The sequence below is a fragment of the Cardiocondyla obscurior genome, linkage group LG01 (genome assembly GCF_019399895.1).
Source record: "Cardiocondyla obscurior isolate alpha-2009 linkage group LG01, Cobs3.1, whole genome shotgun sequence".
NCBI classification, from domain to species: domain Eukaryota; kingdom Metazoa; phylum Arthropoda; class Insecta; order Hymenoptera; family Formicidae; genus Cardiocondyla; species Cardiocondyla obscurior.
In genome coordinates, this window is record NC_091864.1 from 8,942,112 (window position 1) to 8,955,918 (window position 13,807).

Consider the following 13,807-nt stretch of genomic DNA (forward strand, 5'->3'; position numbering starts at 1 on the left):
TCTGAAAAAGCCGCGGAAGTGGCCCATGCTCTGCGCCATCGTCCGCCTTTCGGTAACTTCGCCGGCTATTAGATTACGCCGGAGCATCTGCAGAATCTCGGCTCGGCGCCGTTAATTTTCGTTAAAAACCAAATGCCGCGCGGATGCGAGCTCGGCGGTTCTCCCCGTGCCATCTCCTTTCGGCCCCCGCCAGCCACCGGCCCCGTTTCGCCCCCGCTAGTCCGCAAGGGCTGTTTTCCAGGAGATAAGTAAGCACGGTTTTACATGGTTACCCGAACATTAACGCGGTCTTCCAGACTTCCATGAAGATTTAACGTCGCCGCGTTTGTTTCGCTTAAGTCGCACCGGGAGGGCCGCGCGCGACACTCGGTCCTTTATTTCGCGAGAAAGTCGGAGACATTTTATAGAGATTCATCGGCCACCCGGCTACGAAGGACGTTGCAGCCCTCGGTAATTGAGAACACGGTGTGCCACAAAAGAGAGAGAGAAAGAGAGAAAACGGAGACGCAAGGAGTAGAGCGCGCTATCGATTCATATTTAATTGCACGAGAAATAAATAATTTTATAAGAAGTTGCATTTATTAAATTTTTAAGGACGAAAATAATTTTTTACCCTTTACAATAATTTTAGAGACGCGAGATTAATTTTTTCAAAATGTATTCTGCATTGCAATATTTATATGACAATAATAATAAAACGGCTGTGATATGTCTCTCTGCGAGGTTTGTATTTTTACGTTAAACCAGTCGATTGTGAATTCATGATGCATAAAAAAGAACCAATAAAATAAACGTAAGATACAGTCAGAGATGTGTAAATTAAAAGTGTATTTTATATTATAAATTTGCGTCTCAATTTTTAAATTACGATTTTGTTTCCAGATTTGTCGTAATTATTATATTCGCAATATTCCTGGCTGAAAGCGGAGGGCAGAAAGAACGAACTGCTGATCGTGTGAAGTCACCTCTTTGCTACCGAGTTCACCCTACCCTGGAAAGATGTCGTCACCGGCTTAATCCCTCATTCAGTGGTTTGCGTCTTGGCTGCGTTCAATTTTTAATACAATTCGTTGCTGTTAAGTCGTTTCTAAATAAGACACAACGCGTGCTCGGCTACGCCGTGTACAACTTAATAAATTGTAAACGAGATATAAAAAATTATAATTAAATGTATTTTTAATAAGGTAACTGCTTTACTGCTTTTTCGCATCTTTGTAGGGCAGCAAACACGGGCTTATCCACCGTGCAGATTTCATTAGAAGCGTTTTAACAGAGTTTTAAATTTATCATCCAATTCCCTAGAGCTTTACGAGCGCTCGTGTTTTACCCCTTTACTGCAGAAATGCTATATCCCTTTATCTCGTGCCTTTTCCGTTATACCCTTTACTCTCTAGGTTGTTAACTTTCTCATAAAACATATAAATAAATTTCAAGGTTGACAAAAATATGAACGATTTGCCATATTTTGCTGTACACAAGATCTACAAAGGTACGAAGTATCCTCACGTTTCTAGGTACGCAAAATCGCTGTTGTTGACTGCCAATTAAAAGATTAATGAAGCCCTCAAGTTTTACTATTCGTATTAAATAAAGCGCAGATAGGATTGCAGAAAGGATTCCATCACACCTTTGGCATTTCAACGCGTGTAAAACAATGCTGAACATTTTTTCCGCATTCCCGCTGCCTCATCGAGAATGCCCTGGAGCCTTGTAAAAAAAAAAAAAAAAAAAACAGGAAAAAAAGCGGTATGGCTCTCACTTGACACCCCTCGCGCGTTCTTTCTCCTCTTCAACGTGTGCAGCTCGTCCGTGAACGTTCCTCGACTACTGGCACGTGCCACGCGCCACCGTCACGTAGAATTTCTCGTGTCGGGTGAGCGATACGTGCATGTATATACGCGCGTATGTGTACCCCATGTATCTGGGTTGCCTGCCGCTTTTTTTTCTTCCCCACTACTGCAACCCCGGAGTATCACCCTCCACGGGAGGGCTGCTTTTTCTAACAGGTGGTGGCCCACGACCGCGCTTTTTATTTTTTTTTCTCTCTCTCATCCCTTCGTGCATCTGTTTTCCCCGCGGTTTTTTTTCCTTGCTTTTTTACAGGTGCACCCATTATCCACCGTTCCGCTTTCGCATCGGTATCCTATTCATTTTCTGCAGACCGTGGCCGGCCACTCTCGTGGACTGCCCTCGCGTTGACGCTTTTTCACTTAATTAAAGGTCATAAACTGCCGGCGCGACTGCCTTACGACGACAACAGGGAGAAAAAAAAAAAGAAGGAAAGGAAAAAAAGAAGGAAAGGAAAAAAAGGGGGGAGCACGCTGTCCGCAAATTGCTCGTCTCGCTTTTTCCCCGTGGTTTTGCTCGCGGGAGGACCTTAAGTGGCATGAAAAGTTAATTACCGCACACACGACGAGCATAAAAAGCGACAGCGTAGAAACACGCTGTCACGTAATATCTCTGAAGGCACGAGTGTATACGAAGATGGCAAATAAGGACACTTTTCAATATAATCAGTCACAGAGCCAATTAAGGGTCAATTATATTTTAACATCGCATATTACCTTTTAATCTTTGTCACGCAATTTTTTTTTTTTTACATGCAGTGCCTTTTCGTATAAAATTTTAATATAAAATAATTTTCGATTTTAATGAAAAGCATATTTGTTGCTTCAGATGCAGAAAAAAGAACGAAGTGATATAACAAAGAAATGCTTAAACTGACCGATTAAGAATTTAAATTTTAATTCGAGAACGATGCGATAAAATCGCGTGGACCAGCAGAGCTATAAACGTTGAAAAACACTTGATAGAATCGTACCCGCAATTTCTCGTCGAGAGAAAATATGTCCACCAGGATCTTACTACTTTATTGCCACGCGGCCGTTAAGAGAAAAACGCGGCCGTTGTAGAGCAGCGGACGAATCCCATTCCATTAGAACAAAGACGGGGAGATTACCAGCCGGGCAGATTGCACCCCCATTGCAAATGAAATCTCGGCTGAAACTTTTTCCGCGTTTAACCCGCACCTCGTCCGCGCGCTGGAAGGCGGACTCCTTTCCTCCCCCTCGCCCGTCTTCGTTTTCTGGCCACCGCCGCGAGATGAAAGAAAACTTTTCACTTTCCACGCCGGGTTTGCTCGCGCGGTCTCCGCGGACCGCGAAATCTTCTCCACTTGCTCGCCGGATAAAAGCCTGGGAAGGCGGGGGTGACACGTGGCAGGGGCGAGCGCTCTTTCCTTTTCGTAGGTACTTTTCTTTTAACGGCGTCCGTCGGAAAAGCCAAGGGTGGAGAAGTCTTTGCGCGCGGCAAGTGGGGGAAGTCGAAAGGAAAAGAAGGAGAACGAGGGTAAGGAGAGTTTTTCTTTCTCTCTTTCTACCATCTCGGCTTCCCTTGCAAAAAGGGGTGGCAGAAGTGCGGGTACTAAAACCGGGGTGGGGGTAAGACCGGCGGTTGGCGCCCCTCGACTACCCCTCGCCGGGCAAATCAATAAAAATACGAAAGTGTTCTTCGGAATACCGCTCGTGTGGACAGGTCCTTTCGCTCATTGCCGCGCGGAGGAAGATAATGCGCGAGCGATAAGTTTTAAGTATGACAACGGAATTACGCTGTTCACGAACATATATTTTAGCATAAAAATCGAAGGCTTCTTAAAAATAAAATTAATCGCAGTATTGTCGACTTTACGTTTTTTATTTTAGCATATTGAAACCTATTCACCTATTTAAATATACCTAATAATTAGTCGATAAAAAAATAATTATGTACGTTTATAAATTTCTTTTCTTTTTTTATTTCTAGCTTAATTATATTTTTTTTTTGCTGAATTAATTTCTATAAATACGTCGACTTACTTCAAATAATTCTTATCAATTGTGCGCTGTCGGGATAATAAGTATTTTATTAACTAACCGTAATGGAAAATTAGTTAAAACCCATGCTCAAATAATAATTATTGTTTCTTCATCGTGTTTCTCATCCTCAAGTGCTGCGGCATGTGTTGCGCGCTGCAAACAGCGTTCAAAGTTTGGCGGCGAGCGAGTCCCTCGGACGACCCTCGTGTCGTTTTCAAGTCGGTGCAAAGTACCTTCAAGTCGAGGATACTTGTAAGTCGAAGCATTCTGGAGGAGGTGAGACAGCGCGAGATGTTTGACTAGCGCCTTCGCGCGAGTAAGAAAGCTCTCGCGATTGCACGTGCGGTCTTAACACGTTGCCTTGTAATAGAAAAAAAATTATGCGAGGTTGCTGGGCACTTGAAACATGTCGATTACAGCAACGTCAGAAAACAGAATTTAAATGTAAACGGTTTCGGAATACGCAAGACGTTAAATATTTCAAGAGACTTGCCGAATTATTGAATATACTTAGAAAATAATGTAGCTTATATAATCAACAATTAATTATCGTCCTAGTTTATGTAGACACACATTGAACTGTTTTTGATATCGACAATCTCAAAAGTGCTCGTAATTCGTTTTAGATTGGTGCACGAATAAATAATTTTTGTTTCATCATATCGAGTCGTTGTCTTGTTCAGTTTCGAAGCGAGCCATGGAAAAATCTTTCCCCTTGCCGATAGGATGGGCGAGATAGCCGAGGGTGAATCTTAAAATACAACCCCTCCGAAGACTGCCGACCCTGCCACTGCCGACCGCCCCCGCTCTCCTATCTCCGGTTCCTTCGGCAACCCCCTTCGCGCGTATCTTTTCCCCTTTCCCTCGCCTTGTTTTGGTGGTCGTGCACCCTCGCGATCCGGCAAATCATCCGACGCTACGTTCTTTTGTTCCTTCTTCGTGCTATGAAAGATTTTCGCCAGATGGAAAAGCCGGAATACTTCGAAGTACTCGTGAAATACCGGTACAAATTTATTTGTAGGAACTTCGGCCAGGTGTGCGAACTCGGCGTTAAAAAGTAAAAAAGAGTCGACTTAAAAATCGCGAAAAACCGTTTGATTATTTTCACGGGAACACCAACGCGAACTGAACCGTAGACTTTACTTCATAATTATTGGTATCGCATCGTATAATTTTCTCGGCCGACGTCGTCACGCGCGAAAATCTCAATTGGCCAGAACTTGACGTCATTAAAGAAGGGGACAAAAATCCCGAGGCCTTTTGTTCCAAGCACGCCATTTTATCACTCCTCGCCTCCGCGCGACGAATACACCCCTCTTTCGGCATATTTCAAGTGACAAAAAGCATCCCTTCCGAGGACTGAGATTCATTTTCTAACCGTCCACCCCCTTCGTCTCACCCTCGCGTTGCATAACCAACGTCTCGCGCATTAATTGCCCTTATTCCGTCGCAAAAAGCGAGCAGTATTTTTCAGCGTCATGTTATAAGTGTTATAATCTGATTACGCAACGTTTTATTTTTTCTTTCTCCGGAGCTTTTCGGAAAACAATAACGGAAAGATATTGCGTGGAAAGATATTTTAGAAGTTTTTGAAAATTAATTCTAACTAATTAAAAATTTACATCTGCTACATTTGTCTTGCATTTCCAATGTAAAAAATAGTAATTATAATTAATGACAGTTAAATGGAAATGAGCGATTGTTTATTTTTATGTTGATATATGATTGAGTAATCAAATGATGGCAATACGCGATGATACATCTCGAAGTGAAACTTCTCTAATCAATAATCTAATTCGATATGGAAACGAGTTTAAACTTTGCCACCTCGTGAGAAAGACATTAAATTTGATTTCCGTTTCTTCCGAGTTCATTATGCACACTTCTTGCAGGAAATGTCTCATCGATACGAAATTTCATTATTTAGTAATACATTATTACTATTTTCATACGTTATTCCTTCTTTCTTTGTCTCTCTCATTGTTAAATAATTTTATAATAAGTTATCAATAAGAAACAGATGATTTAAATTGATATAACGCAGATCAAACGTCTCACATAATGTAAATCAAAATCTGCAGTTTGTAAGCATTCTATTTTGTTACAATTACAATTTCTGCCGCGTATATTTTAGGTATTAAGCGAGCCATCGGCCATTTTATTCGTCTTTCATTCCCTCCCGAGCCGCGTCGAGGGTCGGGGATGAGGCGGGTGGATCCGTAGCCGAGGGTGAGTTGACGTCAGAAAAACCACCCTCGTCCAATTCAACCATCCTTCCACCCCCAACTTTTCCAACCCCTTTTCGCCATTCCGGTCCACTTCGTGGCAGTCGATGACTGCTGGTTTGCGATGAAGGAGGGGAATAATTTTTGAAAGAAAAAAAAAATATATGTATATAAATAAATTCTAAGTAAAATGGCCGTGTAACGTTTCCGCTTCTTCTTTCCTCGGCAGGAAAGGCAAGTAAGAGAGAGAAAGCAAGTTCATTTTCATGGAATTCAACCGGGTCAATTTATAAGACGCGATTCGGGCTTCGTCGAGGCGGCGTCTTTACGGAGTTCGGTTTTACTTTGAGATTAAGGGGCTTCCTCGAAACTTGCAATTTTAATTTTGCCTTAATCGCTCGTCCCGCTTAGCCATGCCGTCGATACGAAAGAAAACAAGCCTAGGTCACAATAATCCGCCCGACAAAAATTGGTACTATTACTTCATTAATAACTCTATAAGTCATTTTAAACTCCAGAGAATTTAAACGATATTATATATCTATATTTCAAGATTCTTTCTCTGTCGCGAGCTCGGCTCTGCACAATCTCCCGCCGACATAAATATGCTTTTAATCGACCTCTTCGCGAAGCAAGTACTTATGCGACCGGTGACGTATGACGAAAGCGGTGCACGACCACTCGGAAAAGCTCGTTTGCCAGATAAATATTTGGGCGACGTTCGAGTCAAGGCACGATGACGTCCTGTCGATTTCGTCAGAAGCGGACCGCGGAGGACCTCTGTTTTCCCGCAAAGAACGTGACCCGACTCGGCAACAGAATCAACGATCGCCGACCGTTGTCGTCCCGTCGATCCGGCGAACGGAATCAAAGCACCACCGAAGGGAGCTTAAAGCGGCACTGTTGCGCATTCCAAGTGAAACTTTAAAGTCGACCGCATGCATAAACGTGAGTTTGGCGCGAACTCAAATTTTGACGGGAACGTCGCGACGCCACCTCTCACTTTCCGACGGCCACCATAAACTTCCGCGTTGACTCGGCGTGGTTGAATCTTTCTCGTGATTCACACCGCCAAACCGGCAAATCTCGCATAGATCTCGTCACTTTGTAACGCGCGCTGATATCCAGCGAATCGATACGCTTTCCCGTGAACCTTGAACGCAAGACTGTACGTACGTATCCGATACCGCCGGCGGCTTTAACTCACCTTCGATATAAGGCGCACGCTGGCCATTCCCCACTTCGTTCCATTTCTGCGGAGCCCTTTGATCGTCGCGAAAAAATCCGAAAACCCGTTTCTCAAAAGTGACCCTACCTGGCGGTAACGGAGCGCGGCCGAGGAATCATAAGAGAGGGAGAGAAAACGTTGGAGAGAAGAAGACAGGGAGGAAAGGGGAGAGAGCAGGACGCGAGGGCCAACCGGCCCTTTCCGCATTAGCATAACCCTTACGGTTTGTCCACGTGTGCGCCGGTATGTCGGGGGGCCGTAGAACTGGTCAGGTAAGTTTTTTCGCAATTTTTAATTCTCGATGACCAGATGCCCGGCCGGCCTGTCGGGTTGCGCGTAGCAAAGGGAGGGCGCCGCTCCTTTAGCCTGACCTCAATGAGAGATGACCTCCCCTTCTCAGGCCCAGATGACCCCATAAAAATCGCGGGAACCGGTTCCTGGGATTTTTCGGACGCGTTTCAACGGCCGCGCGAGAAACGTACCGGCTGCGTGTGAACGCGTACGTAGCCTCAGGTAAATACGTTACCTCGAAGCGCCGATCGTTACGCTTCAACGTGACCGGCATGTGTTGTTCCTTCGGGAACGTTTGACGATACTTGAATAATTGCATTTACTTTCGTTGCGGCATTACCTTAACAATTGTCCGTATAATTTTGCTGAATAATATTGAATTCTCTTGAAGTTACAGTTACGACTTTTATATATAAAAATAACGAGAGTATCGTCGCGTTATTTTATGCGAAAGTCTGTCGTCAAAATCGCTGTAAAATGTCGAGAAACGTGCCGCTGTCGCAGAGGCATGAAAATTACGATATCTTATCTGCGGGCTTTAAGTGGACAATTGGCCGTCTCCCGAGATGCGCCTCTTTCGAGGTAAGGCGAGCGTACGTCGAAAGGCGGGATAGCGCTCGGCAACGAAGCGCAGGTAAGATAAATCGCGCGTATCAAAAGCATCCATTTCGGTGTCGGAGACTCAAGTTTCCAGAGTTCAGGAATCTCTCGAGAGGATCGACGGGCGGCGGGTGGAAAGAGGGGAGGATGAGGTATGACCCGGTGAAGGTAATGGACTTAGGTACAGCGACCGCGTTGCTACAATGCGCGGCGTTACCGCGCGATGTGAAATTAAATCGATGCAATCGAACGACCGGTGCTCCACCGCGCGACGCTTCACGGCCGATTTAGCTGACGTCTACACGCCGCGTTATCGACGACGGTGCGTTTTCATTCACGTAAACCATCGCGCGCATTAAGCCGCTAAACGCGATAAGAATACGCGCGGCACGCGTTGTCTAACGGGTCGTATGCGAAGAAAAAAAAAATAATAAAAAAATACTCGCACGATTTTCCTCCTTCAAACCTAGTTTGTAATTTTCCAGTAATTCCGAAATCATGTAAAGCGTTATCATACATCGACGTATAATTGTACATGTTATTCGGCTCTCGTCGGGGAAATTGCAAGCGAGATCGCGGTGGTCGAGAAATTTACGGCGAAAGAAATTCGAGAACGACGAAACACTTTGCAGCCGTTTGCTTCGAGGGAAGAAAAAGTCGAGCCCAGGGCGGTTCTCGATTCCCCTTCCCCGGGACATGGAGCCGGTGAGAACTGACGGGGGTGGGTGGCCCAGCGCGGGGGTTGACGAAGGAAGAGAGACGGCGAAGGCGGATGGAGACGGTGGTGGAAGGAGGGCGGCATTAATTACGGTCCTTTATTATAAAAACTGAACTCCCTCCGGCCAGGAGAGAACGAAGAGAGAGAAGCAGATAAGGAGGGAAAAAGCCCCCAACTCTCCGACGGCTACCGCCCCCCGCTGCCCGCGTCCACCCGCCTCGGTCCGGCCACCAATCCTTCCGACAACCCCGTGCCCCCGCCGCAGAACGTCTCCCTCTGTTCAATTTAAAATACTTAATCTGTCTTAGTCCGGAGCCGCGCGGGGTTGTCAAATGCAACTGTTGTCGCGGAGAACGACTGTCTTGCAAGAGTTACGAATACGCTCTTAATACCGCCGTCTCGAAATATCAAGTGCAGAATCACAAACTAAATAGAAAAATTTCTATCTCCGCGAGAGAGTGGGCGAAACATTAAAACGTCCCTCTTTGATTCGTAAGCGCGATGATATTAAAACTTAAAATGGAAAAGTATTTTTAATTAATTAACGCAGCTGTTATAGCTGTTATAACCTTATAAAGTTTGCGTTAATAACTATGGGCCGAGTTAGAAAAAAAAACCATTCGTTCCTCGTCGTTTCGAGAGATAAGAATATGTATATCTCCATTAGTGTATAGCGGAGAAGATAATGTATATTTTTCGTAAGATTTTTTTTTTAATTACGATAAATCTAGCATATAAATGAGTTAATTAAAAAAATTTATCATCGCACAAAGGCAAATTTTTTTTTTACATTTAATATAATGTATCGGTAGATTATAACTCGAATATATAAAATGTACCTGTCGTATATATTCCACTGTCCTATACGTGCAATTACGCGTAACATTTACAATATCAATAAACGACTGGCCGGTGGTCGTTTCAGTTGAGAACCACCGTGGAAAATAAGAAACGGGAAAATGGCGAGGATTTTAATTTGCATCCCCCCAGCCCTCTTGCGCCCATTCACCCATCCAACCACCCACCATCCCCGCGACTTACCACCCATCCGGCCTTGTCTTTTGCAGAGCTCGAGAGTCTAGCTACTTTCTCCAGAGAGGCGGTATAGAGAAGACAAGGGGTAAGAGCGGGCCACGGGATGGCGGCGCGCGGGGGTGAGAATAGCGGGGGTCGGGCGCGGGGGGCAAACGGTTGGAAATATCATAGCCGCACGCGCAGAACGAAATTACCGATTTGCCTTGGGCGTTCCTTCCTTTTTTCCGATTCCGCCGAGCTCTTCGCTCGGGTCCGCTAAGCTTCATCTTTCTTCCTTTATCCTTCTGCGTTCTTCCCCGCGGCCTCCTCGGCGGACCACCCTTCTTCCAAAGCCCCGGCATAGCAAATAACTTTCATAATTCTCGATTAGAAAGTTTTCCACCTCGAACCGAGAGTGGAGAAGGGGCATCGTCCTCTTTTTCGATCCTCGTCTCGCTTTCTTCCTGCCGCCCCGTCTTCTCGGCCGCCCTCTTTCTGTTTTTCCTCGCTCCTTCCTCCTTCCGCGCTTTTCTTCTCGCCGAACCCTTTCTCTCGGCCGAGAGCCCACCAGCCGTGTCTCAAAGAAGGGAGATGAAAATCAAAATCGACTTCGATCCGAGTTCCGAGCCGTCGACCCTCATTATCCTTGGAATTCATCATTCCCGATCAGACCCGCTTAAAATTCGGCTTCCACGTCGCCGGCGACGGATCGGATCATGACCGTAGACTTCTCGACACGCGACCCTTCGCCGGACGTGATATTTTTCCCGACACGACGTCACCACGTAAGCAAGACGTTAATTACATTCTCGCGAAGCGAGGAGTGGATAATGATGTTTGCGAAAGCTTAGTAAAGTTGGCGCACGCGGCAATTACATGCTCGTAAACTGTTTTAACACGAGAAAGATGGGCTGATTTCCGGTACTTTTTTCGATCACGCGGCAAAAATACATATACCTATTCCGCACATAAAACCGACAAGTTTTTTTTTTTAGAATTTTTTGACCGCGTAATAAAAAAAAAAAAAATTAACGCCGCCGTATAAATTACACGTATATTAAATATTTCAATGGCACGTTTAATGATGCAAAATATGGTTTATGATAAATTACAGCTTTGTATTATGCGACGTCGTTGACGAATCAAACGAGGTTTGTTTAAAAGTACGAGAAAACAATGCACTTTCAACGGGACTTCAATAAAGTTTTACAACAGCAGTTTCGAGGAGTTTGTGATCAAGACTGTACCGCGAGCTTATTGAAGGTACCGAGCAAATGGTTCCTGGTTACGGTTGTAGGGTCAGCTCGAAGGGTCACTCGACATATGGCCCAGATCCTGGCCCCGCATTACGCAGCACGAATTCAATCCCCTCTCGATGTCGGACAATTCCCTCGAACACGCCTTTTTTTATTCTCGCTCTTACGATTTCTTTCTTTGCTCTAAGCAAAAATGTTCTTGCAGTACATATATATATATATATATATATATATATATATATATATATATATATATATATATATATATTTGTCTCGTTGTTTAATAAAACTTGGCTCGATGTAATTTTTACGATTTTAGAATCGATAAAATATTTACTTTCTAAATAAAAATTAATTTCCCCCCTCCGTCTTTAGTAATAGCGTTTAAGAATGAATCGTTTCATTTGCATAAAGCAGATAAGAACGCTATAAAATATTGTTTTATCAGAGGATAAATCTTGTTCAGTTTTTATCAACAACAATCGCGAACTTTGCGAAATATTCTGCCACGTGTAATTAATCTCTATCAAATAAAACTTTACCGGACTACAAATGTAAGTTATGTACGCCGAGTTTGCATGTCGCTACACATTAAATATTGCGCCTGAATAAGTGCGCGAGTGTCAGACTCGCGAGTAGAGAAACTACGAGACAGCGCGGAATAAAGAGAAATCGAGAAAGGGGAAGAAAGAGATCAAGGAGGCTGCCGCGCGCTGCCGGCATCTCGACCATGGTACCCACTTCGCTTCATTAATTTCTCGCAAAGACAGTGTCAGAGTCACGGGGGTTTTCCGGCTGCAGGGGCTCCTGGGGACCCGAGGCTCCTCTCCGGTCTCTTACGGTCTGGTATTTAAATTCAAAAACGAGAGCAAGCCAACCGACTCCTTTTCTCTCTTTTCTCATCGTCCTCGTCTTGCTCGCGGCGTTTCCTAATGTTTTTCCCTCGTTTCTCATCCTTCCTTCGAAGCGCACCTCCGCGCCACCGCCACCTCTAGCTCACCTCCTTCCTTCTCCCGCGGGCCCCCGCTTGTCCGCCGACAGTACCACCCTCCGGCCACCCCCGCAGCCACCTCGTTCCACGAAGGCTCAGTCAATAAAGTATTCTAAAAAGCCCGCGCGAATAAGAGCCGTCTTACTCTCCTTCTCGCCCCCTACCGCCATCCAGCAGCCATCCTCATCCCCCTTCTCGTTTCTAGCTGGCAATCCCCTTCACCCCTTGCTACTTCTTCGTCCCTGGGCCACCCCGTTCGACCCCACCGTGACGATGGGTGGCGGAGGAGGTGGAGGAGGTGGAAAAATAGGGGTGGCAAAAAACGTCAATAATATCGGCAAGATGGAAGCTGCACGGATGTTTTAAGAGAGTCTTACCCCTGTGGTTTCCGCTCTTGCTTACGAATTCGTCCAGCTCGCGCGCGTCCCGTTCCGTAACGGGTTGCTCCATATGGCTCGCGTCCCTCTCGCTCGCTTTTTCATCGACGCGACCGCTTCTTTTTCTTCCTTCATCGTTTCTCCTCTTCTTCGTTTTCTTTTGGCCCCGCCGGCGGCGGAGATTCTCTCTCAAGAAAATATTAATATCTCTTTACGCCACTCGTGACAGCTACCACGTGTCGCAATTTTATCAGCGGGATTTGTAGCCCGGTAGCTTTGCCGCTTGTTGGCGCAATGTTTTATGCTGTGTTATGCGGCGGATAATATAAATTAATTAGAATTATTTGCAAAGTAAAGCGCCTCCAGCATCGAAGACACAGTAAGCCTGCTGCATCGAAGCCACGTGCTGGCTGTTACGTGTTTCTTGTGGCTTCTTTCAAAGCGCTTTGTCACCAATATAACACCAACGCAAAATACTCGTTTACAGTGTAATTATCGTAAAAGCCGCTCTTGTGTAGTTTACTACAAACTTCAGCTAATAGACTTTATTCATTTCTATTAATAATAAACGTACAATACTCGCCGAGATAGACGTTTATAAAACTGTATAATTTTCTTTTATGCTAACGACAAAAAACGGATTAATCCTTTTATTTGACGCAAGGAGCCATTTTTGCCCGTTCGCTATCACCGTAGAATTAATTCTAATTATAGAAGTAAGCTCGACACAGGGGTTCCATTTATTCGATTTGAAATGAGTCGAGAGAAAGAGAAAGAGAAAAGCGAAGCACGCGAGAAAAACAAAAAGGGGTAGGAAAGATGCTGAAACAACGATTGTCCTTGGAAATGAAGCTTAGTCGATCCACCCTCCGTTCAAACGTCCTAATGTAGCAACCGTGTCGAATAATAATGGTTGTTCCCAATCTAACATCTTGAAAAAAAAAAAAGTTTCGCGTAAAATGCGAGAAAAAATTTTTTAATTTAATTATTGAATCGCGTGCTTAATAAAATATTAAATTTATATATTAAGCTGTTAGAAATTAATTAAACATAATTCGGAATCATTATCAAAATTATTAAGACGTCTAAGTTATTCCTGCCGATTTAAATGCTGCTGGAACGTCTCTTGTGTGCTTTTTCAACTCCCGCACGAGTGTTAACACGCGCGTCTAATAATCAGTCTATTTTTCTGTTTGAAATTCAGTTAGTTGTATTCTCCGCGTATGTACACGTGCGCGGCACAGTGGCGTTCG

General features: G+C 44.7%; 1 long non-coding RNA gene and 1 pseudogene across 1 annotated transcript in view; one reads left to right on the forward strand and one right to left on the reverse strand.

Annotated features, from left to right (window-relative positions):
- Window positions 1-1,558, forward strand: part of LOC139105006 (uncharacterized) — a 96,014-nt gene extending 94,456 nt beyond the window's left edge. The window contains exon 4 of the long non-coding RNA XR_011546115.1: window positions 883-1,558. This is a non-coding gene — a long non-coding RNA (uncharacterized lncRNA). The remainder of the gene's footprint in view (window positions 1-882) is intronic.
- Window positions 1,559-3,909: 2,351 nt separating this feature from the next.
- LOC139109297 (uncharacterized) overlaps window positions 3,910-13,807 on the reverse strand; it is a 44,367-nt pseudogene continuing 34,469 nt past the window's right edge.